Here is a 6,179-nt window from a genome sequence, read left to right as displayed (position 1 = left end):
GAACTGCTTATTCTACATTATATAGTATATAATTCTCCTGAGAATTCTGTTTTTCTAAAGTGTCTACTTAGGCTTTTCTTGTTTTCATTTATAGCTCATTCCCAATTATAACCAACTCCAAAACATACATAGCTAGAGGGTGATTAACAACTTGTTCGCCAACATTGACTAAATGAAAAAGTTATAATAATTTGTTGATTTAGAACTTGTAGAGGTTTTGGATATCTGGTAAATAACAGAATTTTCAAATGGTAATTCAATTCAGCAATTCACTCATTGGTGTGAGAACAGTTAGTTATTTTTCCTCAAATATTTCTTGTATTTCCATTTCTCATGAGCCATCTCTTTAATTTTTCCAACTAAAATCAAGCCGATTTCACCCTTAGAATCTTAACAACACACTCCTATATTTTCTTGGTCCTTACTCCATACACAATGGGACTTAGAAAAGATGGAACCAAAAGGTACATATTTGCAATAAAAATATGCACATGGGCTGGCACGTTTTTTCCAAAAAGATGAGTGAAAATGAAAAAGCCAGCTGTAGAATAGAAAACAAGAATGACACAGACATGGGAGCCACATGTGCCCAAAGCCTTAAAGCTAGCTTCTCAGGAGGGCAGACAGAATATAGAGCTTAGGATGAAGGCATAGGATACAGCAATGAGAACACCATCATAAGCACCAATGATAGAAGCCACACAGAGCCTGTAATGTGTGGTGGCTCCTGTGTCCACACATGCCAGCTTCACCACAGCCATGAACTCATAGTAGGTGTGGGCAATGATGCGTGTTCTACAGTAGGGGAGCTACTTGAGCAGAATAGGATGTGGAGAAAAAAAGCCTACCCCCTGACACACCACAATGATACCATTATGATGATGTAGCTATGGGTGAGAATGATGCTATGGTGCAGTCAGTCACAAATGCCCACATAACGGTCAATGGCCATGGCCAGAAAGAAACCTGACTCCATGGTAGTAAACCTGTGGATGAAAAACATGGGGGTCAGGCAAGCATCAAAGGCAATGTCATGGACTCCCAGCCAGAAGAGGCAGAGCATGTGGGCAGTGTAGATGTGGAGAGGACCAGGTTTGTGACAGAGAACATGCACAGAAACAGGAACATTGGCTTGTGGAGGCTTCACTCTGCCCTCACCACAGCCAGGATGGTCACATTCCAGACAACGGCCACCACGTACATGAAGCAGAAAGGGATCCCAATCCAGGTGTGCGGGTGCTCTAGTCCTGGGATGCCCAGCAGCAAGAAGGTGATGGGGGAGGGGTGAGAAGTGTTGAGAGGAGGCATTTTTGTTCCCTTTGCTTTCTATCAGTTCTTCTGAAAATGTTGTTGTGACAATATGTTCACAATCAGATGCTAAAAGCATGAGATTTTGTTCAAGAGGATCATTAAATACCTGTTGTTGGAAACAATTCAAATGCATAATCTGGTGTATTTAAGGCCATATTGATAAAATTAACAGAAGTATACCAAATATTTCTTTGAATGTACAGAAAGAAAATTAATGTGATATTTCACATTATCACGGGGACATATAAATCACTTTCTCTGCTTATTTTCAATAAGAAAATTTCCTCTCTAGACATATTTTTATTTAATTCAATAATTAAGTATGTAATGAGTAGTTATTGTGTGACAAATCATGGCACTATGAATAAAGAAATGGGCAGATCAGACATCCTTCTCATGGAGGTTGCACTCCACAAGAAAACCATCATAATACAATAAATAGTGACGGGTGTGCATGGGTGATGAGAATGCCACATTTGAAATAACATCTGAACGATGGAACTCAAACTGTTCAGGGCCTGTGATAGCAGTCATTTCTGGTATGGAAATAGCCTAGAAAATTGTAATGGAGCAGGAAGAAACAGTCAAGAATCCTGGGCTTCTCAAGCTTACTAAGGTAGAAAGTGGTAATAGATGAGGCCAATTTCTCCAGATTATCAGCATCTTTGTGCCTTCACTTTTTCCTCTGCCCATTTTAGAAAACTATAAATCATGTCAATAATGATCTTGAGAATATTCTGAACTTATCTGCTACATTTTCTTCTATTGGGAATTTCTAAAAGGCCCCTAGATTTTATCAACTATATAAGTTTCAAATCTCTTGTGCATAGCTTTATCAGCTATATTTTCATCTATTGCTTATTATAAATCCATAATAATATAATCTATGACATAGTATTTCATTTATTTTTTTTCTTTGTACTCCCCACTATTGGAACTAGTCAAGAAATTTGATTTGTAACATAATCACTGTTTTACCACAGCTGTTGAAGTCAGCTTTGAATAGGTGCACAGTTAACATTGAACCTATAGATTTATGACTAGAGATACATTGGAGCCTAAGGAGAGTATTCTTCCATTTCCCTAAGGTGAATAATGAAGCACGTTACTTCTCTGGACATAAAAGTGTCTTTCAAAGCCAACTTGGGTTTTTATCTTCTTTCTATGGTTGCTTTCACATCAATAATAAGCAGACACTATTTTGGATAACATAGGGCTTTGAATGCTCTCCCTTTGATTTCTCAGGCAGCACTCTCAAGTGAGTGAATTTTCTGTGACTCGGGGAGGTGAGCAGACAGAGGTCTATGTCTTTCAGGGAATTGCTGAAAAAAAAACATTGCTTTAGGTAGAAGATGGAACTATTCATACTCTAAATGACTTATGGAATAAATATAAATGATCTCATTTTCCTTGTTTAAGAGGAAAAAAGTTAAAATCAAGATAATCAAGCTTCAGCAGTTACATACTAAATTTGGAAAACTAATAATTTGCCAAACTGGATGTGTTAAGAGTGGGAGATCAGAAGGAATATTTCTACATGGAGACATGATGTTGACATCATTGGAGTGGTTTCTGAAATGGGAGTAATATATTCTATGCCTTCTGGATTTCATTGGCTATGCTGGATATTTGACTAGTATAACACATAAAGTATTATTATGTCATTTCTTTCATATTACTTTTTTTTTGCTTTTTATCATGTATAATTTTAAAAAGGCATGTTATGGGTCCATCAGAATATATGTGTGTATATATATCAATAAGTATATGTATATATACATACACACATAGGTATAAATAGACATATGAATAACATATTTCTTAACCTTTACCCCACTCACTACCTTCTCATCCTCAGTGTTTTGGATTTAGATCATTTTAGTATAGAGCCCTTCAATTATTCATCCAGAAACCCACATTCTGACACATGCACAGTAGTTCTTATACTGGATTGGTAAATAGATCTAATTATGTCCGAAATATCCATTATTGAATAAAGCCTATTTCTTTATACTTCTCATACTTACAGTGCAGAGTTGAGATTCCACGGCAAAGAACACTTGGGGATTTCCCCATAAAAAGGGAATAAATACAGAGGCAGCAAGTGAGAAGTTTAAAGAAGAGAAAAACTCAAGTCTCTACAAATTATTTGGTGTAGAGTAGCCCTTGGTTACTAGGTAGCACTGCCATCAGCTCTTGGGGAGAATCTGATTTTCTTATGTCTCAAACAAATCTTCATAATGATAATATGCATTCATAAGAAAACTTATACAGAATCATCCCTTTAATTTCTTACCAGAACCATTTAACACATTAAACTCTCCAAATTTCAATAACTTAAGAAAATATTTTCTAGGCTTCTGCATTTACTAACCCTGTGTTTATTCTAGTGAATAATCTCAAATAGTACATATATGGCGTTTCCCCTGATTTAGTTAATAAAATAGACCATAAGGCAGTAAATGGAAACGAAGTGCCATGAGTGGAATATGAGTTCTATAGAAATGATAGCAGAAGACCAAATTAAGTTAATCAGGGAAAGACTCCTTGAATAAGTGGCACTTAGACTGGAATATGAAGAATATATGACTTCTGGGATTAGTAAGTGAATATGTACATATATACATTCTAAATATATTTGTATATTACAAAGGAAAAGACAATAAACAAATTTATATTAGGAAAAGCAACCATGATATAATGAGTTGAAATCTAACGTAGTTTAGACTCAAAAGTACAAAATAAATGATTTTATATGGGTAAACAAAAGTCCTCACACATACATCAGTGGTCACATAACCTGTAGGAAATTTTACAACTCAGTATCTATACCAGTGGCCTTAACTTATAAGGTTCTCAAAAAATGTATGTTGGATGCATAAACACAACATAAAAGCATAAGAGAATACAATACAGAGACCTGCATACACTCAGATGTACACATTCATTCCCAAAACACTTTTTCATACAAGCACAAGTTATAATCTTTATGATGATATCTCTCTGAAAATACCAACCTGTGAGTTCAGATGTCAAGCATTATATCCATATTTTCCTTTTTCTGAGAAACTCATGCAATATAAATTACTGTGGAATGGAGAGATAAGCCTCACCTCTACGATATCCTTAAAAAATATCTTTGCCTCCTAAAATCTGACTCCTTCATCATTTCATTCATTGGGAACAATAAACAGGTATTCTTTCTTCTCAAAAGTTTATTTTTCCTGCATTGAATCTTTGACAATCAGAAAACAGGAAAGAGATAGTTGGAGGAGTTTCATGCTCTTTAAAGTTGTACTGGGATTATTCAGGCTAGCCCCCGTTCTCCTCTTCTCTCTCCTTTCATAACAATTCTGACTAGCTCATACAAGAAACTGATTCAGAGCCAACAAGCAACCCAAAGAGGTAGCTTCTCTATATAGCAGCCTCAACATAATAATCTCAATGGATAATCAAGAAAAACATCTGACAAGAGCAGATCCCTATGGAATTATTAGTAGAGGAGGAGTGCTTCATATACTTGGGGACAATTGATAGTCTACATAATTTCAAGGCTAGTAATTCACTTGAACATTTCCTCAAGTTTTTGCTATATATTTAGCAATCCCTCAGTAGAAGAGTCTAAATTTATTTGCCAAAGACTTAACGGGCCCTGTCTTGAAGGTAATTGAAAAGACCAAGAACATATTCTTTATTAGTTTGATTAACCTAATTTAATTCCAAACTAAAATAAAGGGTAGATCCCAGTCACCAGTATTAATTATGCCAGTATGGAGGTAAAGAAAAGAATGGATAAGTGATGCAGGAAGGAGATACTGGATATATGACGGTGGTTTCATTTAGACATTCGACAAACATCAGCTGAGTATCTGACCTACTCTAACTTCAGACTTAAATATGGCAAATATGGCCCCTAAAATTTTGTTTTTTAAAGTCTCTACTAAGATATAATTTATATACCATAAAATTCACCCGTTTTAAGTTTATAATTTGGTGGGCTTTATTATATTTGCAGAGTTTTGTGATCATCACCAAAATTTAATTTCAGAATATTTTCAGCAACAGAAAAAATAAATCTCATGACCATTTGTAGTCATCGGCCACTTCATACTTCCAAACATGCTATTTAATCCCACACTTTCGGTATATATGGCCAGGTTTTCAAACATATAGAGAAAATGAAAGCCAGAAGAACCTTAACCTTTGCTCATCAAATTCACACATAGATTGTATCTTCAAACATTATTTCTTTAAGTTCTCCTTCCCTGTCATTGTAATAGGAGAAGTAACTTTTGCCCACTTAACATTAATCCTCCACTATTACTTTAATACATCATCTGGCAACATACAACATTTTGCTCTCTCTCTCTCTCTCTCTCTCTCTCTTTTTGTATTTTAATACAATATCCTTAATATTATACTCTAACCCTCTTATCTTCTCATGCTAAATATCCTTTCTGAGTGATCATATCTTTTCCTACTCTTTAACTATAAACTGTAACTTGATGAAATGCATACCATTTGCCTTATACTTTTCTTTAAAAGTCCTCATTATTTGCACAACAAAATCTAAAACCGAATTCATGATGTTTATGGATCCTGCATGGTCAGGCCGCACTACCTTTCCAATTTTATCTCTCACCTTTAACTCTCTCAAGGTTTTGCCTTAATCACATTGATTTTTTTGGGGGGAGGAGGTTCCTTATCTGAAACATGCCTTAATCTCTTGGTTTTTATCCAGTTGCCTTCTATTCACTGTCTAGTTTTACCAGAGACAGTATACCTCTGGAAATTAATTACTGACATTTGTTCCTCAAAATTTGACCTCCCATATCACCAATATTTTCTTCTCAGACATTTTTACAGTA

General features: G+C 35.3%; 1 pseudogene; it reads right to left on the bottom strand.

Moving 5' to 3' along the window:
• Window positions 1-365: 365 nt before the first annotated feature.
• LOC105883358 (olfactory receptor 52E2-like) lies at window positions 366-1,308 on the bottom strand (annotated as a pseudogene).
• Between the last annotated feature and the right edge of the window lie 4,871 nt (window positions 1,309-6,179).

This window comes from Microcebus murinus, chromosome 4 (genome assembly GCF_040939455.1).
Source record: "Microcebus murinus isolate Inina chromosome 4, M.murinus_Inina_mat1.0, whole genome shotgun sequence".
NCBI lineage: Eukaryota > Metazoa > Chordata > Mammalia > Primates > Cheirogaleidae > Microcebus > Microcebus murinus.
This window is presented reverse-complemented; position numbering and strand designations above follow the sequence as displayed.